Below are 27,160 nucleotides of genomic sequence, written 5' to 3'. Positions count from 1 at the left end.
CTCTGTTTGGTGTGGTTGGTATAACATGGAATAATTATTTTCATTTATTCATTGTGTGTGTCACGGGGGAGATGGTTGATTTGTTAGTGGGTGGATGGAAAGCCAATAACTGAATAGAGATTTAAAATTTGATAAAATACTGACAAAAAATAAAATAGGGTAGGACCCTATAGGGTAAAGAGGTGGCGCTAGTGGTAAAGAATCTGCCTGCCAGTGCAGGAGACTTGACTCAGGGTGGAAGATCCATTCCCTGGAGGAGGGCATGGCAACCCACTCCAGTGTTCTTGCCTGGAGAATCCCCATGGACAGAGGAGCCTGGCGGGCTTTGGTCCACAGGGTCGCACAGAGTTGGACAACTGAGGTGACTTAGCATGCATGCCTTCAGGGTAAGTAAAGGGAGAGAGTTTTTTAATCCCTGAAATTAAATATCACTGCCTCTTTGCTTTTGTGGGGATATATAAAATGAGGATAACTGTCGATGGAAGGGGTTTGATGAAAGAGAAAAGGCTTCATTGCCTGCCTCCGAGTAAGCAGGCTGGCCTGGTGGCATGGTGTGTACAAGGAGGACTTCCTCCTCCTTCATTTGTTCAGCGTCTGTCTGCGAGATTGAGACCGATCGCTGTTGGTTGAGAAGCTCTGTCCCTGCCCTCTCCCCCGGCTCCGCTCAGCCCTCTGTTGCTGTGGGCCAGGCCTGTCACAGGGCTGGTTCTGAGCCATCCCTGGAGCTCCGTGTGCTCCCACTGCTGCCACATTGCCCTCACGTGTCAGGTACTTGATATTTATATTAAACTCCCGTTAGAAGTTCTGGCCCCTACAAGTTAGCAGTGCACACATGCTAAGTCACTTTAGTTGTGTCCGACTGTGACCCTATGGACTGTAGCCTGCCAGGCTCCACTGTCCATGGGATTCTTCAGGCAAGAATACTGGAGTGGGTTGCCCTTTACTTGTCCAGGGGATCTTCCCAACCCCGGGATCCGAACCACATCTCTTACGTCTCCTGTATTGGCAGCAGGTTCTTTACCACTCGCGCCACCCGGGAAGCCCTGAGGTTAGCTGACTCCAGTCCTGTTTTCCACATTTCTAAACAGGCTCTTGGACTTGGGAGTATTCCCTCTCTCCGGGTTTTGCTTGTTCCTGGATTTCCAAGTGAGGGCGGTGGGGGACTGAGGGAAAGCAGGATGGGGAGAGGAAGAGTGAGCATTTCATTTCCCATCCAGTGTGAAACAGGACAGTGGGGAGAGGTGGCTCCTGCTGAGAACAGACTACCTGGCTCCTGTGTCACCTCCTGTCCTGGAAGGTGAGTGGAAGGGCAGAGGGAACCTGGACAGCCCCTCCCGTGGTTGTGCTCACTGTTTCTCAACAGGAGGAGAGTCTCAGCTGTGCTTGTGCCCTGCTGGGCCCTAGGGTATTTGTGAAGCCCACCCTGGGGCAGGACCCCTGCAGGGCCAGGGGACAGGGCCTTCAGTGACAAGTCCTTCCACATCGACCCTTCTGGCAACCATCCCCAGACACACTCGGCCTTAAAAATATTAGATGGGGGTGGGAAAGAGAAGGCCCTGTTTGTGCCATGGGCTCCAGTATAACCAGGTATTGTGCAAGGGCTTATTCGGGAATGTACTGACAATCAGGCCGGCCATGGGTAATAACAAAATAACTGGTTAAGGGTCATTTATATATTGAACATGAAAGTTATTTTTGGTTCTGTATCTCTGAAAACAGATAACTTGGTCTATTTCGTGGTTCAGGCCCAGGTTCTTTTAAATTCTTTGGTCTTTAATCTTCCCATGACACCATCTGCCTTTAGCAGTTTAAGGATACGAAGGTATGTAATCATATGGAGATATACACAGTCCTAACCAGTGGACAGTCAGAGAAGTCTGGCTTTTTTAAAAAATCTAGTTTTGCTGGTCAGTCCAGTTTTTGTTAACTTTTTTAAAAAAAATTAGGTTTGAATATTCCTTTTGTGAAAAGCTATGTGACATTTGTTTGTTTTAGTCTTGAATGGAGAACTTTTCAAATAATCAGAGGCCTGGGGCAGGCGAGTGCACTGCTAATCCTCAGCGCTGAAAGGGCACAGCTTCCCACACTGAAAGGGCACAGGGCGTGCCATTCCTGGGCTGGGAGGGAATGCAGAAGGGCGACATTTCATCCCTGAGACTGACCTGAGGACCTTGGCCTGGAATGCATTGCCGCAGGGAGAGCTGAACACAGCCCAACCCAAACTATACCTCGATTGGAGAACAGTGTATCAGGGTGAGGGTGGAGGTGTGGGGGCAGGGATGGGCTGGGGAAGGGGCAGGAGGACTTGTTCCAGAATGATGGCAGCATTCTACATCTTTATTTCATTTTTTTTTATTCTTAGCTGCACTGGGTCTTCATTGCTGCGAGTGGGCTTTCTATAGTTGCGCTGAGTGGAGGCTACTTCATCATTGTGATGGCTTCTCTTGTTGCAGAGCATGGGCTCTATGGTGTGCGGGCTCAGTAGTGGCGCACAGGCTTAGTTGCCCCGGGTCATGTGGAATCTTCCCAGAACAGGGATCGAACCTGTGTTGCCTGCATTAGCAGGCAGGTTCTTAACCACTGGACCACCAGGGAAGTCCAGCATTCTACATTTTTTTTTAATTAATTTTTTTAATTGAAGGATAATTGCTTTACAGAATTGTGTTGTTTTCTGTCAAACCTCAACATGAATCAGCAATAGGTATACATATATTCCCTCCCTTTTGAAACTCCCTCCCATCTCCCTCCCCATCCCACCCCTCTAGGTTGATACAGAGGCCCTGTTTGAGTTTCCTGAGCCATACAGCAAATTCCCATTGGCTATCTATTTTACACATGGTAATGTAAGTTTCCATGTTACTCTTTCCATACATCTCACCCTCTGCTCCCCTCTCCCCATGTCCATAGTCTATTCTCTATGTCTGTTTCTCCATTGTTGCCCTGTAAATAAATTCTTCAATACCGTCTTTCCTGATTCTGTATATATGCATTAGTATACTATATTTATCTTTCTCTTTCTGACTTACTTCACTCTGTGTAATAGGCTCTAGGTTCATCCTCCTCATTAGAACTGACTCAAATGCCTTCCTTTTAAGGCTGAGCAATAATTCCATTGTGTATGTACCACAGCTTTTTTATACATTCATCTGTCGATGGACATCTAGGTTGCTTCTATGTTCTATCTATTATAAACAGTGCTACAGTGAATGTTGGGGTACGTGTGTCTTTTTCAATTTCGGTTTCCTCAGGGTATACAGCATTCTATATCTTGATAAGCATTTGGCTTATACAGGTGTGCGACAAATCTCAGTGAAATTACATTTAAGCTGTGTTTCACTGTATTTAAATTTTGCATTAAGAGAATATTAAGCAAATCTTGAACTCTAGTTTATGATACCGCCAACAAATTATTTTTGGGGAAAGGCTCTGTTGTCTGCATTTTACTTGCAATGGCACCAGCAACATGAGGGATTAATGGCTGGGTAGAGGGGTGGACGTGGCCGGACATGTGATAAAGTGAATAACAGTAGATAAAATGACAGTGACGTGAGCTCGAGCTGGGTGTGTGGGAGCACGAGTGTCCACAAAATTCTTTAAAACTGACTGTTTCGAAGTTTTCATAATGTTGGATTTGGGGGACTTCCCCAGCAGTCCAGTGATTAAGACTCTTTGCTTCCAATTCAGCGCCCATGGGTTCAATCCCTGGTCAGGGAACTAAGATTTCACATGCCATGCAGCATGGCCAAAAAGTGGAAAAAAAAGTTGGATTGTTGTGCAGGAGGCCATGCCTTCAGCATGCAGGAGGAGCCTTTTTCTCCAACTAGAGACTGAATCTGTACCCCATGCAGTGGAAGGGTGGCATCTTAACCAGTGGACCACCAGGGAATTCTATGGAAAAAATTTTAAATAAATCCTTCAAGAATTAATTCTAAACAGAGGGGGGAAAGGTGCCTAGGACTATATCAGTCTTTTATGAGAGAAGAGAAACCCTATCTTTATAAAACTACCTGGCCACCAGGAAGATGTAATGAAACTCAGAGAAGGAACCGGAATGTTCCTGTTCTCCCTCCCCCCACCGCCCAGAGCCCCCTATTTCTGTTTCCATCATCTCTGCACCATCATCTTCTGTTGCCTGGATCATCATTCTAAACTCCTTTCTCTCTGCTTTTGGTCCCTTCTCTCATGTTGCCAGTGAATCTTCCTAAAGTCGTCATGTGATTTTTTTTTTTCTTCTTCTTGGCTTGAAAACATGTGATGGATGCGTCCATTAGAACTCTGGGTTACAGTATCTTAAGCCAAAAAGAGAGACTGTGAGTTTGAAGGTGGGGGTCAGAGATGCTGCTGGATCTCTGTTCCTGAAGCCCACATAGTCTCTCTCTCTCTCTCTTTTTTAATTTGGCTGCTCAGGGTCTTAGTTGCAGCAGGTGAGTTCATTGCAGCATATGGGATCTTTAGTTGCAAAATGTAGGATCTAGTTGCCTGATCAGGGATCAAACCTGGGTCCTGCAATGAAAATGTGGAATCTTAGCCATAGGAAGACCAGGGAATTCTCCCTGAAGCCCATGTAGTCTATTCTGAGCATTCTTTGCTGTTCTTGGGTCTGCATACCAGCTTTCTTGTCTTCCCAGTTGATGAAATGGAATGAAACTCCCACAGCAACTGTTTTCAAGAGACCAGTCAGATTGAATTGGAATCTTGGTCCCATTCCAGATCCGGGGCGGAGAGTCTGGGCCAGCCAGCTGTGGGGAGGGGTCTTCACTGGGCCACTCCCCCCAGCTCTGAGTGTGCTGTGTGCTTGCCTGCCCAGCACAGATGCCAGCTGCTGCTGCTGCTGCTGCTTCTGCTAAGTCGCTTCAGTCATGTCCAACTCTGTGTGACCCCATAGACAGCAGCCGACCAAGCTCCACCGTCCCTGGGATTCTCCAGGCAAGAACACTGGAGTGGGTTGCCATTTCCTTCTCCAGTGTGTGAAAGTGAAAAGTGAAAGTGAAGTCGCTCAGTCGTGTCTGACTAGTACCGACCCCATGGACTGCAGCCCACCAGGCTCCTCCGTCCATGCGATTTTCTAGGCAAGAGTACTGGAGTGGCTTGCCATTGCCTTCTCCGACAGCTACTCACTGCTTATTCATTGTGAGGCAGTCATCTTTCCCTGTCAAATTCTCAAGTTTCATCATATTATGAATGTCGCATTTCTGTGTTTTTCTACATTGACTGACAGTGGCCCCCATCAGGGGCTGAGGAGTGTGATAGTTAAGGGGTGGCCTCTCTAGAACCAAACTACCTGAATCTGAACCCCTGATTCACAACTTACGAATTGTGGGACTTGGCTGAGGGAATTACTGCCCCTCCTTTAAAATGGCAGCATTCACAGAACCCATCTCATTGGAGCTTTGGAGGATTAATGATGAGTTCCTCTTAAGTGTTTATTACATAGTAGATGTTCAACAAATGTTAGCTATTATTATGTGGTCATTTAAATACTTTATGTAAACAGAGGGGTGTGTGTGTGTGTGTGTGTGTGTGTGTAAACTTAACCAGGAGCAGTTAACGTTTGAAATACCCCAAACAGGAATCCAAGTTCCAAAGGTGGCTACGTAAGCACTTCAGATGTTTAAAATCTACCTCCAGAGGTTTGCTGAGCATTTTCTGGCAGTGAGATGTGTCAGTACTTGGGATATACTCTTGCCACCGCTGATTTCCAGAAGCTACTGACTTAGCAGAAGAGTGTCACAATTATATAATGGCCAAATTGATTTGGATCAAGTCATGACTTCAATCGTTATATATATCAGTAGTTAAGATTTACTGGATGTTCAGTCATAGCCGTATCTGAGGGAGCGCCTCCCTGTTCCCTACAGTTGTATGGGAGGCTTAGGGTGTATGAAGTCAGCCTGCAGTTTTTGGTTCATTGAGGCTGCCACCTAAGGTCTCTATGTCTTTGTTTGTTTTTTTGAATTAATTAGTTAATTTTTGGTGGTGCTGGGTCTTTGTTGCTACACGTGTGCTTTCTCTACTTGTGCTGAGTGGAGACTACTCTTTGCTATGGAGCACGGGCTCTAGGGCGTATGAGCTTCAGTAATTGCAGCACGTGGGCCCTAGAGTACATAGATTTCAGTAGTTGTGGTGCACGGGCTTCGTTGCCTTGTGACAGATGGGATCTCCTGGACCAAGGATTGAACCTGTGTTGCCTGCATTGGCCGGCAGATTCTCAACCATTAGACCACTAGGGAAGTTACTCATTGGCTTAGTTTGGATTTACCCAGTAGCCAAGACTCTGAGACAAATGTTTGAATGCAATCACTTGTTTATCCAGCAAGTGATCCCAAGTAGCAGCGTACAAGAGTGAGCAATTAGGAAAGGTTCACGTAAGTTACTGCAGTGAGCAATGGGGCCCAGCCCTGCCAGGAACCCTCTGAGAGACCATATGAATTCAGGAGGGTGTTGATTATACCCATATCTCTTTTTAAAAAACAATTTGTTTTTGGTTGCTTTGCATCTTTGTTGCTGCTAGCGGGCTTTCTCTAGTTGCGGCGAGTGGGGGCTGCTCTTGGTTGTGATGTGTGAGCGTCTCATTGCAGCGGCTTCGGCGAGTGGGGGCTGCGCTTGGTTGTGATGTGTGAGCGTCTCATTGCAGCGGCTTCGGCGAGTGGGGGCTGCGCTTCGTTGTGATGTGTGAGCGTCTCATTGCAGCGGCTTCGGCGAGTGGGGGCTGCGCTTCGTTGTGATGTGTGAGCGTCTCATTGCAGCGGCTTCGGCGAGTGGGGGCTGCGCTTCGTTGTGATGTGTGAGCGTCTCATTGCAGCGGCTTCGGCGAGTGGGGGCTGCGCTTCGTTGTGATGTGTGAGCGTCTCATTGCAGCGGCTTCTCGTTGCAGAGCACAGGATCTAGGTGCATGGGCTTCAGTAGCTGCAGCACACAGGCTCAGTAGTTGCAGCTCTTGGGCCCTAGAGCACACTGGCTCCAAATAGTTGTGACGTGCGGGCTCAGAAGTTGCGGCGTGTGGACCTGGTCGCTCTGCGGCACGTGGAATCTTTCCAGACCAGAGATTGAACCGGTGTCCATCCCCTGCATTGGCAGAAGGATTCTTATCCCCTGTACCACCAGGGAAGTCCCCGTATCTCCTTATTTTGCCTCACTCAGCATGGCCTTGTGAAAATTCCTCTAAATTAGGGGGTAGAGTTCCAATGCATTTTATATAATAGCGCCTCAAAGAGCATCATAAAGGGCTTTTGTAACAGCTAACCCTTTCAGCTCTCTCCTACCTCAAGATACATTCTTTGATTTCTCCCCAGATTCCAAATGTGGGACTACCTGTGGCTCCCCTCTTGTTTAAGGGGTACTATTTCTATGTATCCTCAATGCCTGTGGGCATTTCTAAATGACCTTCTTATTTCTACTAGGAGGCTGAATTTCGTCCTGCCCCAGAGCTTCTGGTTACAGGGCCTGATTTCCCAGAATTCTTGAATATTTGACCCACGCTGTCCCTTGCCTCCCAGGAAGTGGCGAAATTAAACTAGATGAGTATGTGATTCAATCCTTACCGTGAATTAGAACCTTTTGTTTAATTAAACAAAATCAAATAACTGCAGTGTTTTCAATTGCCAGAGCACCCGTACACTCATCCAGTTCCAAGGTGCCCCACCAGCCTTTTCAAGTACAATAACATCCTCAAACATGCACCACCACCCCAAATCCTCTGAGCTATGAGACACCAGGAAACAACAGCCAGAATTCAAGAAAGAAATGTTTTGTGATTAAAAAAAAAAAAAAGAGCAAAATGCCAAGACATTAAACAGCCTCTGTTTATAGTAGGTGGTAAGAAAAACGTAATGTAACACATGCCATTTCTTGCCTGTGCCTAACCAGTTTGATCTATGCTTCTACTGTGTGAGCAACTTCAAAATGTGTTGGTTTTCTTCGCAATAACATAGCACATGCCAGGGAATAAGGGCTCAGTGTGTTGTCGGCACAAGGAGAACTTATCCTGGACTGACTCAGGCAGAAAGGAGCCAAGTTGTCAAGACAAAGGGCAACTGAGCTCCATGAATTCCAGCCTGACACCCATGGCTGCTCAGTTCAGAGATACACTTCCATGGCTATGTCCCAGGGAGCCGCCTTTTTGGGTGCCCCTGTTCTTCAGTTCAGTTCAGTTCAGTCGCTCAGTCGTGTCCGACTCTCCGCGACCCCATGAATCACAGCACACCAAGCCTCCCTGTCCAAAACCAACTCCCGGAGTACACTCAAACTCATGTCCACAGAGTCGGTGATGCCATCCAGCCATCTCATTCTCTGTCGTCCCCTTCTCCTCCCGCCCCCAACCTTTCCCAGCATCAGAGACTTTTCCAGTGAGTCAGCTCGCCTCATGAAGTGGCCAAAGTATTGCAGCTTCAGCTTTAGCATCAGTCCTTCTAATGAACACCCAGGATTGATCTCCTTTAGAATGGACTGGTTGGATCTCCTTGCAGTATAAGGGACTCTCAAGAGTCTTCTCCAACACCACAGTTCAAAAGCATCGATTCTTCGGCGATCAGCTTTCTTCACAGTCCAACTCTCACATCCATACATGACCACGGGAAAAACCATAGCCTTGACTAGACGGAGACCAGGTGGTTTAGAGTATTCATGACTCCCAGAGAGAACAGACTGTGGAGGAGGAAGCTGCCCTTTCAATCAGTTCACTTGCTCAGTCATGTCTGACTCTTTGCAACGCCATGGACTGCAGCACGCCAGGCCTCCCTGTCCATCACTAACTTCCGGAGTTGACTCAAGCTCACATCCATCGAGTCAGTGATGCCATCCAACCATCTCATCCTCTGTGGTCCCATTCTCCTCCTGCCTTCAATCTTGGCCAGCATCAGGGTCTTTTCCAATGAGTCGACTCTTCCCATCAGATGGCCAAAGTATTAGAGTTTCAGCTTCAGCATCAGTCCTTCCAATGAATATTCAGGACTGATTTCTTTTAGGATGGACTGGTTGGATCTCCTTGTAGTCCAAGGGACTCTCAAGAGTCTTCTCCAACACCACAGTTCAAAAGCATCAATTCTTTGGCACTCACATCCATATATGGATAGTCCATATGGTCCAACTCTCACATCCATACATGACTACTGGAAAAAGCATAGCTTTGACGAGATGGACTTTTGTTGGCAAAGTAATGTCTCTGCTTTTTAATGTGCTGTCTAGGTTGGTTATAACTTTTCTTTCAAGGAGCAAGCGTCTTTAGCTGAGAATTTCTTCTTTTGGAGGTGGTAACAGGTAACAACTTTATTGAAATATAATTCGCATACCATACAATTCACCCATTTAAGGTATACAAAGCAATATTTAATATATTCACAGTTGTGCAGCCATAACCACAATTACAGAACATTTCCATCACCTCCAAAAGAAACTCTTACCCTTAGCTATCACTTCCCAACCCCTCATGATCTGCCAGCCTTTGGCAGCTACTAGTCTGTCTGTCTCTGTATATTTGCTTATTTTGGACATTTCATATAAACAGAATCATGTATGTGGTCTTCTGTGATCAGTTTCTTCCACTTAGCAGAATGTTTTCAAGGTTCATCAATATATATAAGACGTATCAGAACTTCATTCCTTTGTGTGGTCTAATAATAGCTTGTTGTATGGATATACCACATTTGGTTTATCTGTTCACTAGTTTGGGCATTTCACCTTTTGAATGGGTCCATATCTATCCAAACCACTAAGTTTACCCATTCCTTAGTTTGGGTTGTTTCCACATCTTCCACATTATTATGACTAATGATGTTAGAAACATTTGTGCAAGTTTTTTGCGGACGTATGTTTTTATTTCTCTTGGATAGGCATCTAGCAATGCAATGTCTGGGTCACAGGGTCACTGTCTGTTGACTTCTTGAGGAACTGCCAGACTGTAGGCCAGAGGGGCTGCACTCTCCTCAGCAACATGTGAGGATCGCCATTTCTCCACACCTTGCCAGTATTGGTCATTATCGGACTTTGAGTTACCCTAGTGGGTGTACGTGAATTTGGGTGAACTCCAGGAGTTGGTGATGGACAGGGAGGCCTGGCGTGCTGCGATTCATGGGGTTGCAAAGAGTCGGACACCACTGAGTAACTGAACTGAAGTGGGTGTTAAGTGGTATTTTTAATTACATTTCCCTGATAACTGACTAATAATGTTGAGCATCTTTTCATGGGGTTGTTGGCCATCGGTCTATCTTCCTTGGAGTTGGAGAAATGTCTATTCAGATTCTTTGTTCATTTTTTAATTGTGTGGTCTTTTTGAGTTAAGAGTCTTTGTATGTTCTAGATACCAGCCCCTTATAAGGTATATGACTTGATGCTGGCACAAAAGCAGACACATAGATCAATGGAAGAGAATAGAATGCCCAGAAATCAGGTAAGGATCCAGCTTCACTGCATACCATGTGGATATCCATGCAGTGTGTGGATGTGTCTCCTGCATTGGCAGGTGGATTCTTATCCACTGAGCCACCAAGGAAGCCCAACAGCTCTCTTTTTGAGGCTTCTCTTTCCATTCTGACTTCTTGCAGTTGAGGTTCCTTTTAATCAGAGGCATTCAATAGGATACAGAAGATATGTGCCTGGACATTGTAACCTTACTGTATTATTCTAACCCAATAAATACATGTTGAAGAAGTTAATTCAGGAGGGGATGAATTTAGTCTAAATTTGGTCTCAGACTTGTTATCGTACTATGAAAGATTGACTTTGATATTTGTGAATAGAGCCATCATTGGAGATTAATAGAGAAGACAGGAATTTTTTTATTGGCATATAATTGCTTTAAGATGACATAGTGATAAAGAATCCGCCTGCCAATGTAGGAGAAGCAAGAGAGGCAGGTGTGATCCCTGGGTCAGGAAGATCCCCTGGAGTATCACACTCCAGTATTCTTGCTTGGAAAATCCCCTGGACAGAGGAGCTTGGCAAGGCTACAGTCCATGAGGTCACAAAGAATTGGATACAACAGAGCGACTTACACTGGTCATTTAGTCCCTACTAATCCTATCCATCTGTATTACAATGAGCCCCACTCTAGCTTATCTCACAACAAACAAAACCCATGTCTTGATCCTATCTTCCTCCTCCACCTATGCTCCCCACCTCCATGCCTGCCCTCCAGCACTGTCCCATCTTAAACTTCTCAGTCCACCCAAAACTTCCTTTTTTAAAAAAAAAAAAAAAAAATTTATTTGGCTGTGCCAGGTCTTAGCTGCAGCACTCAAGATCTTCGATCTTCATTGTGACATGCAAACTCTCAGTTGTGGCATGTGGGATCTAGTTCCCTGACCAGGGATGGAACCAGGCCCTCTGCATTGGGAGCATGGAGTCTTAGCCCCTAGACCTCCCTCAGCCACAGGGAAGTTCCCAACCCCAAACTTCTAAGACTGTTGTCTCAAGAACCCAGTGAGTTCTACGTCACCGAGCCCAAAGGACACTTTTCAGTTCTCATCTTGTGGAGCAATTAGGACTAAACATGACAAGCCAAGAAGGGGGACGTGGGCACTGGGGAGGTGGCCATCAACACCTGGCAGACCTTGACTGACTCCCTCAGTGGTCAGCACTGTCGGCCATTTCCTTCTGGAGTAAATCTCTTCTCTTGGGTGCCATGATAATACACTCTCCTAGTTTTCTTCCTACCCCTCTGGCTGCTGCTTCCTAGTTTCCTTGACAGAGATTCTTTCTTCTATCCTCCTCAGGTCCCTTCTCACTCTTAACCCTCTTCCTGGATGATGTTCATCCCTGTGGCTTTAATCACCATGTGGATATGAATGACTCCCTACTCCTTATCTCCTGCCTCTACTCCAGATCTTTGTCTCCTGCTTGCTACCCTGTAGCAAGACCTGAATGTCTGCGAAGCACTTAGAACTCAACATATCCAAAATTAAACTCATTGTATTCCTTCCAAACTTGCTTCTCCTCCAGAGTTGTGTCTTCATGAATGGCTGTACCATTCATTTCGCTGCTCTGGATGTCTCTTTACCTGTTCCCTGACCCTAGTTAAACCTGAACCCTATGGAGTCTGCCTACTACATGACTTCTGAATGGCCTTCCTCCTCTCTCCATCCTTACTGTCGCCACACGCGTCTTAACCAGCTTGGGCAGCACCTGGACTGCTCTCTCAGTGTCTCTTATTTTGTCTTTATGGATGTTCATCTCCAAGGTGATCTCCACTCTGAAGCCAGAATCTTTCCAAAGTGTCAACCAAATCCAGTCACTTCTCATGAACATAAATTGTCATACAGTCATAAAAATGTTGTTTATGAGGAAGTATTAATTGACACAAGAAAATGCTCACTTGGGAACAAGAAAATGGGACTTCCCTGGCAGTCCAGTGATTGAGTCCTTAAGTGAAAAAAGGTTGAATTTAAAACTTCTGTCAAATTTCTAATTTCCTTTACAAAAAATGCATGGAAAAGGTAACGGAAAAATATTCCAAAATGTTAGGAATACTCAAACTTGTAGAATTATTGGTCATTTTTTATATTCTTCCTTATAGGCTTCCCTGGTGGCTCAGACAGTAAGTAATCTGCCTGCAATGCAGGAGACCTGGGTTTGATCCCTGGGTCAGAAAGATCCCCTGCAGAAGGAAATGGTAACCCACTCCAGTATTCTTGCATGAGAGAATTCCATGGACAGAGGAGCCTGGTGGCCACAGTCCATGGGGTCGCCAAGAGTTGGACACGACTGAGCAACTAACACTTCCACTTTATATTTTTAATAATTTGACAATTGCTTCTATAATGAATTTGTGAATAAGTCAGGAGTTTTTCCCCACTTTGGTTGCTAGAGACAGAAACTCAAATCAAATATACTTTAACCAGAGGGGGAAGTTATGAGAATCCTGTTGTATCTCCGAAACTAAATGACTGGAAACCAGGCCAGCCTCAGCAATTACTGGAACCAGAAATGCAAACATTGCATATGTTCTTTCTCCATCTCAGTGGCTTTCCTCTGTATGTCTACTTAGTTTCATCCTTACTTTTCAGACCAACTTTCTCTGGTCCAAGTAAGAGAAAATGTGGTCCTTGAATGCCCTGACTTCACAGTTCATGGTCCTGGGATTCTTAAGACAGACTAGACCACCTGTCTCTAGATCCAAATCAGCTAAGGATTAGGACTGTCCCAGCTCAGATAAGTGCACTAGTCCCCTGCAGACAGAGGCAGGATCGTGGTGCACTAACATGGTGGCTTCCCTGGTTATCATGTGAATGGTGTGTATATATGTGTGTGATAGGGAAGGGATTGAAAAGAAGAATAGTAGGTGGTTGGGACTTCCCTGGCAGTCCAGTGCTTAAGACTCTATGCATCAAATACAAGGGGTGCAGGTTCCATCCATAGTCAAAGAACTAAGATCCCACATGCCATGCAGCATGAATGAAATGAAAAAGAACAGTAGTGAAATGGAGCAGGACCATGTGGTCCTTGCCCTCCTCCACCATGTCATCTGCCTGCCTATTGCTGGTGGAAAACTTTGGTTAAAAAGTAAGTTTAATCAGCGAAGTGAGAAATGCTGAAACAAAGAAAACACTAAGGAGACTAATGCAGTCATTAAACATAGTCAGGGACCTTTAGTTCTTTCTCAAGGGCTGTAGATAATAATCTGAGCCATATCCTGTGAGCTGTCTTATAGATACCAAAACACCAGGTTGGAGAAGTTAACTACGTGAGGACCGGACTATACCCAGGACTTGGAACTACCACAATTCCGAGATCTGACTGCAAAGAAATGGGAACAAGTGCACGCCAGAACTAAAGCTTGTTTCAGTCCGTTCAGTTCAGTTGCTCAGTCGTGACCAACTCTTTGCGACCCCATGAATCAGCACACCAGGCCTCCCTGTCCATCACCAACTCCCGGAGTTCACTCAAACTCATGTCCATCGAGTCGGTGATGCCATCCAGCCATCTCATTCTCCGTCGTCCCCTTCTCCTCCCGCCCCCAATCCTTCCCAGCATCAGAGTCTTTTCCAGTGAGTCAACTCGTCGCATGAGGTGGCCAAAGTATTGCAGTTTCAGCTTTAGCATCAGTCCTTCCAATGAACACCTAGGATCAATCTCCTTTAGAATGGACTGGTTGGATCTCCGTGCAGTCCAAGGGACTCTCAGGAGTCTTCTCCAGCACCACAGTTCAAAAGCATCAATTCTTCGGCGCTCAGCTTTCTTCACAGTCCAACTCTCACATCCATACATGACCACTGGAAAAACCATAGCCTTGACTAGACGGACCTTTGTTGGCAAAGTAATGTTGTTTAACTGTACCTAAAACAACCAAGATGATGTTAGTCAGACCACTGATGACCAATTTGAAGATGACTGTTAGAGATGACTGTGCTGTTTCTGCATGTTGCCCATCGCCCACTCTGCCTGTAAATGCTTTCACCCCCTATTTGTCAGGGTGGGGAGTCGGCCTTTGGACAGATGTCTACCACCCTTTCCCGCAGTTGCTGGCATCTGAAATAAGGCAAACTTTCCTTTCCATCAACCCAGCCTGTTTACTGGCTTTTGAGCAGTGAGCAGTCAGAACCTCTACATGTACCTTTTGGTAACAGTAGGTGGTTGTTTCCAGAAGGAAAGGAGCTCTGTATTTGCAAAACAGAATCTTCATACCAAAATGAAATTTTATTAAAGTTAGAAAAAGTATACAGTATGATATTTTTTAATCTCATTCAGTAGCTTCCTAGTAACTCAGCCCTGACTTATCCCCCTTTCCTTTTCGCAACAGCTAAACACATTCCTGTCTAGCCTTCTCATGAATTCTTCCTGCTGGTCATTTACCCATAAAATGTATAGGTTATCTGCTTCAGCCCTGTTATTTCTGAGAGAACAAACTCAAGCCCAGAGGGATGACATGATTCGCTGAGCTCCCCCAGGGGGTTAACAGAATGTCATCTTCACCTTTCTCGTCCACTGCGTTTCCTCTCTTCTACCCAAACCACCTGTCTTCATAAGCCCTCTCCACATCTCAGCTTGTATCTCCAAGACTACTCAGAACAAAGGCTTAATTAAGAGTACAGCAAGCCTGACAGTTCTGTGGCATTATTCTCTATTCAGCTGCCTTTCCTAGACCTAGACACTCACTGGGAAAACTTGAGTCTTTTCCTGCACAATTACTCTAACTCCCTGTTGTTCAGTAGAGCACCCATAGGACATGCCGGAGAGGATACAGGCACATTCTGAGGCAGGGGAGCTTCTTGCCTCTAAATGTTACAGGTTGTAGATCTAGGAGTCTAATACCTGAACACATCCAAACAAGGAGATGGCTGTGGAAGACTCCCCCCACTACCCTACCCCCGCCCACACCCCAGGCTTCATTATGCATTCATTTGTAAAAAGCACACAGTTGTATTTGTGGAAGGATGCAGGATGTGCTTCAAGTATGGACTATCAGACCTGGGTTGACTGGTTGGCCATATCACATGACCTAGATTATCCTATAAAGACAGGATGGGGGATTTCTCTGATGGTCCAATGGTTGAGAATCTGCCTGGCAATGCAGGGGATGTGGGTTTGATCCCTGGTCAAGGAATTAAGATCTCACATGCCATGGACCAACTAAGCCTGTGGGCTGCAACTGGAGAGTCCCTGCACTGAACCTAAAGATCCCGCATGATGCAGTGAAGGTCCTGCCTGCCGCAATTAAGACCCAACACAGCCAAATGAATGAATGAATTTAAAAAGACAAGATGGTAAGAACAAGGATTGGGAAGAAGAAGATTACTCAGTGTGGCAGGCAGACTCTAGAATGGGTCCTGGTGGTCATGCCCATGTGAATCTTCTCTCCCTGAGTGTGGGCTGGACCTAGTGACTCCCTCTGACAAATAGGGTAAGGCAAAAGGGATTAGTCACAGAGGACTGTGACTTTCCTCTCTCTCTCACTTGGTTTCTAGGGAAGCAAGCTGTCATTTGGTGAGCTATCTGTGGAGAGGTCCACATGGCAAGAAATTGATGTCTCTGGCTAATGGTATTGAGGACCCAAGGTCAGCTAACAACCAGGGGTGTTCCTAGAAACAGACCCTCCCTCCCCCAGCTGAACATAAGGTCCAGCCCTACTGGAAACCTATTAAGGTCCAGCCTTGCTGCTGCTAAGTCGCTTCAGTCGTGTCCAACTCTGTGTGACCCCCTAGACGGCAGCCCACCAGGCTCCCCCGTCCCTGGGATTCTCCAGGCAAGAACACTGGATTGGGTTGCCATTTCCTTCTCCAATGCATGAAAGTGAAAAGTGAAAGTGAAGTCGCTCAGTCGTGTCCGACTAGAAACCTATTAAGGTCCAGCCCTACTGGAAACCAGCAGTCTTGCAAGACAGCTTGAGGCAGAGCACCCAGCTAAGCCATGACCAGATTCCTGATCTTCAGGACCTTTGAGATAATAAAACTGTTTTGTCATTTAAAGCTACCATTTGGAGATCATTTGTTATGCAGCAATAGTTGGCTAATACACTCAGTCAGAAGCTCCTTATATGGAGAACAAGTCATAAATTTTGTAAAATAAAGGCTACTTAGGGACTTCCCTGGTGGTCCAGTGGTTAGTACTCCATACTTCCAATGCAGGGGGTATGGGTTCAGTCCCTAGTCAGAGAACTAGGATCCCACATTCCACACAGTATCCGTTCCGTCGCTCAGTCGTGTCCGACTCTTTGCGACCCCGTGGACTGTAGCCTATCAGGCTTCTCCGTCCATGGGATTCTCCAGGCAAGAATACTGGAGTAGGTTACCGTTTCCTTCTCCAGGGGATCTTCCCGACCCAGGGATTGAACCCGGGTCTGCCACATTGGAGGCAGACGCTTTAACCTCTGAGCCACCACACAGTATGGCCAATAATAAATAAGTGAATAAAATATAATATAAAAATTTTTTTAAATTTTTTTCAGCTACTTGCTGCTGAGCCTGGATGCGTAAGCTGAAAGAGAAATTTAAAGGGGAATGATCTTGCAAGAGCTGACAGATCTGTTTTAGTAGAACTGTTACTACAAATCTGATAAGGAATTTTGCCATATTCTTATCAGCAGATCACCAAGGAGTTCCTAGTTTAAAATGTTATATGTTTTGCTTTTGCATGATGCTTTGGGGAACAAGGCTCTTTTTTAAGGAAACGAGTGTGCATTATTAACTCTGATTCTTTTGGTCACTAAAATAAGTAAAATAGTTTTGAGTCTAATGACTAAATATTTAGGAAAATTGATTTTCCCATTTTCAGCTTAACAGGGTTGGTTTTGGCCCATGGCAGCACAGCGCAGTGTCAGTTCCAACTCTGATGCTAGCTGGTGACTAGAGTTATTAGTTAGTAGAATTACTAGCTCTGCGACTTTGGGAAGTTACTTAACTTCTCTTGACCTCACTTTCCCCATCTGGAGAATGGAGCTAATATGGTATCCACCTCATAGGGGTTTTGTGAAAGTGAAGTCACTCAGTCATGTCCAACTCTTTGCGACCCCATGGATTGCAGCCTACCAGCCTCCTCTGTCGATGGGATTTTCCCGGCAAGGGTACTGGAGTGGGTTGCCATTCCCTTCTCCAGAGGATCTTCCCAACCCGGGAATTGAACCAGGTCTCCCTCCCACATTGCAGGCAGATGATTTACCCTCTGAGCCACCAGGGAAGCCCTGGTGGTTTTATGAGGAGGGCACAAATTAATAAAGTGGGACTTAGCTGGCTAACCAGTGGTTGACTCTGCATTTCCACTGAAGGGGGCACAGGTTCAATCCCTGGTTGGGGAACTAAGATCCCACATCCCTCATTGCATGGCTGCTGCTGCTGCTGCTAAGTCGCTTCAGTCGTGTCTGACTCTGTGTGACCCCATAGACGGAAGCCCACCAGGCTCCTCCGTCCCTGGGATTCTCCAGGCAAGAACACTGGAGTGGGTTGCCATTTCCTTCTCCAATGTGTAAAAGTGAAAAGTGAAAGTGAAGTCGCTCAGTCGCGTCCGACCCTTAGCGACCCCACGGACTGCAGCCTACCAGGCTCCTCCATCCATGGGATTTTCTAGGCAAGAGTACTGGAGTGGCTTGCAATTGCCTATGGCAAATAACAATAATTATTCTTATAAATAAATATAAAGCAATTAAAATACCATGTAACATATACTTAGGATTCTATAAGTATTTGTGTGCTAGGAGGAGGCTGGAGAGAGTGTTGAGTGAACCAGTTTGCAGTAATCTGCCTGAAGAACACTGCATGATGATGTGGAATTTAGGGCAGCAGATGCCTCCCCTCCAAATCCTGGGCGGAGTAGGACCCAACTGCTCATACAGGAGGTAAGTCATGCCTTGTCTGATTCAAACCACTGGAGAAAATGTGGTGGCTAGTACTTTTAGTCTTTTCCAATGAGTGGCTCAGTGGTAGAGAATCTGCCTGCAAATGCAGGAGACGTAAGAGATGTGGGTTCGATCCCTGGGTTGGGAAGATCCCCTGAAATAAGAATTGGCAACCCACTCCAGTATTCTGGCCTGAAAAATCCCATGGACAGAGGAGGCTGGTGGGCCTAATCCATGGTGTCGCAAAGAGTTGGAAACAACTGAACACAGAATAAAAAGAGAGAAGAGTACTTTATACAGTTAATGGATATTTTTCCCCATGTGCAATTCTACTGGCCACTGCAAGTGGCCAGACCCTGAAGAATTCATCACACACACACACACCCACGCACCCCCTACCCAACCTCTGTTGACTAAAGGTCCCCTGGCTAGGAAGAAGTGTCGGCAGAGAGCAAGGGATGGGGTAAAACACCCCACTCCTACCCATTGAGCTCCCTGAGTGTGAGCAGAGGAAGGTGGGGACTCCACTCCCCCACAACCCACAACATTGACTTGGGGAATCTGAGCATCCCATGGACAAAAGGAGCCTGGTGGGCTACAGTCCATGGGGTCACAAAGAATCAGACACGACTGAGCATGCACACACGAGAGTAGAAGAGGCCCGTCTCATGCCCATCTGTAACTTAGGGAAGAGGTGTGTTTCAGAGAACCCCCCTCAAGCCCACCCAGGGGTGTAAGAGTAGATGGTTGGGTGGGCCATGTGGGAAGAGATGCCTGAGGAAGAACAAAAGGATAATTTGGGAGCATTACAGCTCTTGCTTGGGCTTCCCTTGTGGCTCAGCTGATAAAAAAATCTGCCTGCAATGTGGGAGACCTGGGTTCTATCCTTGGGTTGGGAAGATTCCCTGGAGAAGAGAAAGGCTACCCATTCCAGTATTCTAGCCTGGAGAATTCCACTGGACTGTATAGTCCATGGGTTTACAAAGAGTCGGACACAACTGAGTGACTTTCACTTCACTTCACAGCGCTTGCTTAATGAAAGAGCATGGTAATGGGTCTCAGAATATGGTGGCTCTGGCTGGAGACTGAATATTGAGTGTTCTGAGAAGTCATTTTGCCATGGGTTAGGCATGGCCCATGAATGTGGATATGAACATGGTTACTATAAAGTGAAACTTTCTGATTATAAATAATGGAAGATAGAAGGGACCCCATTTCAGACTGTCCAAGAGAAGTTGGCCCCTAGGGCTATAGGATCTGTGGAGCCACAGTGAAGCTTGGAGGATACCAGAGCAACTTTGCAAACAACGTTTTCTTTGTTGGTGCATTATTAAAAAAATTCAAACGAGGGTTCGCTGCATTGGTGGTAGCTGTCGGGGCTGAATATTCCCTGAAAAGAAGATAGGGAGCATCATTGAAGGTAATACCTTTGAAGTATCTTAGTGGCTTCTTAACTGTCTCATAAAACTAGTATTTCTTCATTGTCAGAAAGAAAAAAAGGAAATGGAAGATGGTGGGATCTTGTGCATCACATGTTTCTCCCATCTCTTCTCCCCCTGATGAAACGCTAAGCACAGTGGTGAGAGCACAACAGCCAGTCTGTGTCTACCACTTCATCTCCTTTGTTTCAGCGTCAGTCCCGTTAGACAGCAAGCTGATGTCCTCAATCTCATATTCTCTAAATGTTGATTCCTAACCAAGCTCCTATTCCCAAGATATGAATTTTAGTTCAAATTGCAATGGCCTTTTTAGGTTTATTTTTCTACTATAAACAAGCAAACAATTTTTGGAGTTAGACAGTTTGAAAGATGCCTCTCAATAAACAAGCAAACAAATGGACCACCTTTCCAAAGAGACTTTTCTCATGAGGGACAGAAGACATCTGTGGCAGCTGGAGTGGGACTATCACAGCTCTGAGGAATTATGGTTGAGGAAGAAAACCCTTCTTAGAATGGTCGGTGTATCTTTGACATAGCTGGACGAAATGCTATGGTTTTACTGACATGATAGGTGGAATTCAATTTAGTTATATCAGGCCCCAGAACAAAGGCTGACTTATAATTAGCTTTGCCTTTGAAACCTCCCACTGGTCTGACCTTTGTAAAAGGTAAACCTAACCTATTGGTTTTCTACTTCTCCTCAACCCTTATTGAGACAAATAGATAAAAGTAAAACTGGTAAAATTGAGGAGAGTGAAAAAGTTGGCTTAAAACTCAACTTTCAAAAAACTAAGATCATGGCATCCGATCCCATCACTTCATGGAAAATAGATGGAGAAACAGTGGAAAGAGTGACAGACTTTATTTTCTTGGGCTCTAAAATCACTCCAGATGGTGACTGCAGCCATGAAATTAAAAGACGTTTGCTCCTTGGAAGAAAAGCTATGACCAACCTAGACAGCATATTAAAAAGCAGAGACATTACTTTGCCAACAAAGGTCCATCTAGTCAGAATTATGGTTTTTCCAGTAGTAATGTATGGATGTGAGAGTTGGACTATAAAGAAAACTGAGCACCAAAGAATTGATGCTTTTGAGCTGTGGTGTTGGAGAAGACTCTTGAGAGTACCTTGGACTACAAGGAGATCCAACCAGTCCATCCTAAAGGAAATCAGTCCTGAATATTCCTTCCAATGAATATTTAGGACTGATGCTGAAGCTGAAACTCCAATACTTTGGCCACCTGATGTGAAAATCTGATTCACTGGAAAAGACACTGATGTTGAGAAAGATTGAGGGCAGGAGGAGAGGTGGTTGGATGGTATCACCGACTCAATGGACATGAGTTTGAGCACACTTTGGGAGTTGGTGATGGACAGGGAAGCCTGGTGTGCTGCAGTCCATGGGGTCGAAAAGAGTTGGACCTGATTGAGCAACTGAACTGAACTGAACTGAAAATGGAACTCCCCTGGTGGTCCAATGGCTAAGATTCCATGCTCCCAATACAGGGGGCCCAGGTCTGGTCAGGGAACTAGATGCCACTTGCAGCAACAAAGACCTGGTGCAGCCAAATAAATACATATTAAGAAAACAAAAAACTGTTAAATAAGTAAAGCTGGTAAGCCAGACCCAAAGGCTGGCTATAGCTATGATTTTCTTGTTGTTAACATTTAGCTGCTAAGTCATATCTGACTCTTTGTGATCCAATGGACTGTAGACCACCAGGCTCCTCTGGAATTCTCCAGGCAAGAATACTGAAGTGGGTTGCCATTCCCTTCTCCAGGGGATCTTCCCAATCCAGGGATTGAACCTGTGTCTCCTGCATTGGCAGGCAGATTCTTTACCACTAAGCCACCTGGAAAGCCTGGTGATTAGATTTAGACTTGGCCAGATGAACTTTGGAAGAGCCATTAAGATTCTAAGGTCATGAGGCATCAATTAGTACCATGAGGCAAATATATCTGTCTGAGAGGAGGTTAACAGGGTAAAGGAGTTAATGATGCTTCCAAGGGTATATGCCATTCAGCCTGGCTGGTCATCTACAGGGGCAGAAGACGGCTACTTTTAGCTGAAACCTTCTGCATTCATGTTATAAGGTTTCTTTTATTTCAAAAGCATATATTTATAATCAAGTCTTCACTTTGCCCAAATAACTAAAAATAGTAGGGGAACCAAGAAAGGTAAACATATGTCAAGGCCATCTTTGTTGAGAAACTCTTGGGGAGACCAAAATTGCTTTCCCGTGGCTCATTTCAAATTCTCTGTCTTATTTAACCTCAGCTTCTGCAGAACTTAATTTTCCTGTCACTGGAGTCTTCTGTTTCTTTAGGGAGTAGCCCTTCTAGAGTTCCTCGGGAGCAGTCACTCAAGAAACAGTCCTTAAAGGCAGAGGAGAAAAGAATGTCAGAGACTGTGTGAATGTTATGTCAATGAGAGAAATTAACCAGGACATGAGCTGCTTTATTCATGAGCCCACACTCAACCTGAGATATGCAATCAATCCTACAGAAACACTTGGCAGGCAGATGTTTGCACAGAGGGGTTCCTCACAGCACTGTTGGGATAGTGAACATATAGAAATAAGGTAGGTGTGTCCCCATCATTACTGTGGATTTACAGTAATGTGGATTACACAGATTAAATTGTTTGCTCATACTGTGAAATACAGTACAGCAAAAAGAATGTGATAGAAAAACAAATATTGTATATCAATGCATATATGTGGAATCTAAATGGCATCAGTTCAGTTCAGTTCAGTTGCTCAGTCGTGTTCGACTCTTTGTGACCCCATGAATCACAGCATGCCAAGCCTCCCTGTCCATCACCAACTCCTGGAGCTCACTCAAACTCATGTCCATTGAGTTGGTGATGCCATCCAGCCATCTCATTCTCCGTCGTCCCCGTCTCCTCCCGCCCCCAGTCCCTCCCAGCATCAGTCTTTTCCAGTGAGTCAACTCGTTGCATGAGGTGGCCAAAGTTTGGAGTTTCAGCTTTAGCATCAGTCCTTCCAATGAACACCCAGGACTGATCTCCTTTAGAATGGACTGGTTGGATCTCCTTGCAGTACAAGGACTCTCAAGAGTCTTCTCCAGCACCACAGTTCAAAAGCATCAATTCTTCGGCACTCAGCTTTCTTCACAGTCCAACTCTCACATCCATACATGACCACTGGAAAAACCATAGCCTTGACTAGACGGACCTTTGTTGGCAAAGTAATGCATATGTGACATTATTTGCAAAACTGAAACAGAGACACATGCTGAGAACAAATGTTATGGACACCAAGGGGGAAGCGGGTGGGTGGGATGAATTGGGAGATTGGAATTGACATACATATACTATTGATACTGTATATAAAACAGATATCTAATGAAAACCTACTGTATAGCTCAGAGAAACCTACTCAGTGCTCTGCGGTGACCTAAATGGGAAGGAAATCCAAAAAAAGAGCGGATATATGTATTGCTGATTCACTTTTCTGTATAGTAGAAACCAACTCAACATTCTAAAGCAGCTATACACCAATAAAAGGTAATTTAAAAAATAAAAAGAATGAGATAGAGTTAAACACACCAATATGGAGAGATTCCGAAGATACACTGTTATGTGAAAAAAGCAACATGCAGCACAACCTGTACAACACAGCCCTTTTAAGTGAGTCTGTATAATATATGTGTATGGGTCACACATAAACGCATAGAATGGGGATGGAAGGATGGGGGCCACACCACAGTCCTGGCTGATTTGGAGGAGAGATGTGACAATGGGGATGAGGATGAAAGGTGCTGTCTGGAATTGATTCTAGTTTGAATCTTTTATCATAAGAATGTGTTTGTTACTTGCGTAATTTTCGAAGGATTGTTTGGTGCAGGCGATCTTCTAAAAACAAGAAGTACTAAACTCACTGAACTTCTTTGGCACCTGATTTCATCCCACCCACACCCGCTTTCGAGAGCAAAGAAACGAGAGACAGTTTCTGAGGCAGCCACTCAAAATCAGCTGAGGTCACTTAACTGGCTTGTCTTTTTCTGTCCAGCCCTCACAGTTGTAGGGGTCTCACCCCATCTCTTGAGAGCTTATCAACTTTCTTCTCTTCCAGACTGCCTCATGAACCTGCTTGTGTTTCTCAGTCAGACTGCTCCTGGCCCTCATGCCCATTGATGACTTAACTTCCCGTTTAAAACCTCTGGCCTTAGCGTAGGGTCAACTTTCACTAAATTACTTGTTGAGATGAGAGAGGCTGACAGAATGTTCAGAGTTCTACTGGCAGTTAACAATTCCGCTTGATTCTTGGCTTGGTTGATTTACCCCAGAAAGAGGGAAGTCCTGTGAATCTCAATCTGTACCAGACTCCACTCTAGAGCAGTTCCAGCCAGGAGAATCCTTCCTACCTGGTGTTTCAATTCTCTGTTTCTCAAGAGTGGATGGCTCGTCTCTGCTCCACGTGGCATTAGCTGGGACAGCTCAGCTGGAGGCCAGGATTCACTTTCAGGATGCCTCACTCACATGGCTTGCAAACTGTGCTGCTAACTGGGAGCTCAGTCAGATATGTGGACCAGGGGCCTCTGTTCTTCCTAGGGGACCTCTGAAAAGTTTAGACTGTTTGGATTTCCTCACAGTATGGCGGTTGATTCCAAGAACAATCACCCTTAGAGAACAAAGCAGAAGTATGTATTTATAATCTCCCTCAGAAGTTATGTGGTCAATTCCACCATCTCCTGAGGCTTTCCAGGTGGTGCTAATGGTAAAAACATAAAACAAACAAACAAAAAACCCCGCCTGCCAATGCAGGAAGTGTAAGCGATACAGTTTCAATCCCTGGCTTGGAAGATCTCCTGGTGAGGGGCATGGCCACCCATTCCAGTATTCTTGCCATGGAAATCCCATGGACAAAGGAGCCTAGAGGGCTACAGTCCATAGGGTCGCAAAGAGTCAGACACGACTGAAATGACAGCACACACACACTAGTTGTTGAGGCAGTCTCAAGTTCTACTCGGGTTTAAGAAGAGGAGCTACAGAGTTCCTCTCTTGATCGGCGGGGGGGGCAGATGTAGGCCAGCTATTGGCCACGGCTTGGTTTTGAGAGGCAGCAGAGAAGAGCTGATGACTGGATCTGAAATATCAATAGAATATAATAGCAGTTAAGCAATGCAAAGATGGAGAAACTGATCTTCCTAGGTCTTCCTCAATCAGATCTTCTGTAGTTGGTTGATAATAAAATTTCTGAAAGCCATTTCTTTTGCAAGTGCAAAAAGAATAAAAAACCAAAACCTACCTAATCAAGCAACTGTTAAAAAAAAAAACCAAAGACCCCAATTTCAATGTCAAATTTAGGATTATTTATTACTTTTTAAATTTTGACTTATCTGAACATCCCTTTCTTAAAAGAAGGAAATAGAGTTACTTACATCCCACTATCTTATTTATTAATTAAGTGGGTCAAAGAAAAGTTTTACTGGGATTTTGAGTTAAAGTAGATGTAGTCATTATTAAGATTATTATGAACATTGCTAAATTACCTATTAAGATAACTTTCTTGCATTCTCAACTCATTTTGGTGGGAAGAAATAATCTAGTCGAAGTCATCATTTCTATTTTGAGTCGGTTAACTTTTGGTAAAATCAGTGTTTTGTATCTGAATCTTGTTTCATATGTTTCATATGGTCAGTATGCTTTATTCAGAAGAGCTTTCCCTGTTCAATTCATGTGGAATACTTTTTGAATTTTGTTTGTGAATTGATGGGAAGGGCTTTGTTGGGGAAAGGATAACAGAGTAGCAACAAATATGAAAGAAATGTTGTTGTAAACCTCAGGAGGATATTGTAAAAACTGCCACATGCTACTGAAGAGGTATCATGAGCTTCTAGAAAAGGGGCTACATACATGCAAAATAATACCACAATTTTAACTTTTAAAAACATGGGTAGGAGGACTTCTCCGGTGGTCCAGTAGTTAACAGTCTGTCTTGCAATGACAGAAGACATGGGTTCAATCCTTAGTTCAGGAAGATCCCATGTGCCTTAGAGCAGCTAAGCCCGTGAGCCACCACTACTGAGCCTGTGCTCTAGAGCCTGGAAGCCACAACTACCAAGCCTGTGCACTTAGAGCCCATGCTCTGCAGCAAGAGATGTCACCTCAGTAGAAGCCCTTGCACCATAACGAACAGTAGCCCCCACTTGCCACAACTAAAGATAGCCAACATGAAGCAACAAAGACCCAGCACAGTCCAAAATAACTAAGTAAAATTTAGAAAGGAGATTCATGGTTGTCTAGGGCCAAGGGAGTGAGTATGGGAGCAGAGGGGCATGACTGCTATGAATCAGTGCTTTTTTGGGTGGAGGTGATGAAAAAGTTCTAAAATGGATTGTGGTAATGGTTGTACAACTCTGTGAATACACTAAAAAACTTTAATTGGTACAATTTAAATAGGCAAATTGTATATATATGAATTATATCTCAATAGAGTTGACATTTTGAAAAATTAAATCTAAAATTGAATATAAATAAAAGATACATGTATGCATCAATTTTTTAAAAAGTGTTACACTGCATAGAAAAACCTAATACATCATCTGCTTGTCCACCACTGTGTCCTATTTTATCTCCCACATCGTGTACTACTTTTTGTTAATTTTGTCTGTATCTTTCCAGGGCTTTAAATAATAAACATATAAACAAAATATGAATATGTATTCTTTTGTTCTTCCCTTTCTTACGGGAAAGTCAGCGTATTATGTAAACCTTTCTGCTATTTGTATTTTTTCTCTGTACAATGTATATCAGAGATCTTTTCTTTTTAGCACACAGAGCTTCCTCACTCATTTTCACAGGATAAGGTCTTCCATTGTGTGTTAATCACTCTCCCATTGAGGAACCACTTGATTATTATTTTCCAATCTTTCACTTCTACATTCAATGAACAACCACCTACATGTGTCATTTCATACATGGTTTCGCCATGCTTTTGCCTAAATGTTATATTGCCAAATTAATTGGTGAGATGGTTTTATTGGTGTACATTTAATGTTCCTTCATTATTAATAAAGTTAGCTTTTTGTCGTATTTAAGAGCCAATTCTCCTTGTTTTTATGGGAATGGTCTGTTAACCTGTTGTGCTCCCGTTTGCCATGTGTCTTGACTGTGATTTTTTTTTTCCATTCAGAAATTTTTTATTTTTATGGAATTGAATCTATTAATGTTTTCTTTCATGATTCTGGATTTTATGTGATAGTAAGAAACGATTCTCTTTTTTCAGTGTTACAAAAGAGTTCACCTACAGAGTGTTCATCTAAAACTTTTATGGTTTATTTACTAAATGCTTAGAAGTATTTATCAAAATAAAAGTTGAAAGAAAAAGGAAAACAACTAGCAATATTAAAATGGACATTTATTAAGAATAAACCTAGCAACATTTCAGACTAACATGTGAAGATATATGGAGATAGTAGCTTATTTAAGCAAAG

The 27,160-nt window shown here is 44.4% G+C and overlaps 1 pseudogene; it reads left to right on the top strand.

Moving 5' to 3' along the window:
* The first annotated feature begins 19,389 nt into the window (after positions 1–19,389).
* On the top strand, positions 19,390–19,677 carry LOC148774967 (NADH dehydrogenase [ubiquinone] 1 beta subcomplex subunit 3 pseudogene; annotated as a pseudogene).
* Positions 19,678–27,160: the final 7,483 nt, after the last annotated feature.

This window comes from Moschus berezovskii, chromosome 18 (assembly GCF_049115385.1).
Source record: "Moschus berezovskii isolate FMDL1 chromosome 18, NW_MosBer_1.0, whole genome shotgun sequence".
Classification (NCBI taxonomy): domain Eukaryota; kingdom Metazoa; phylum Chordata; class Mammalia; order Artiodactyla; family Moschidae; genus Moschus; species Moschus berezovskii.
Note: the sequence above shows the minus strand (reverse complement) of the source record. Positions and strands in the feature narration are given on the sequence as shown.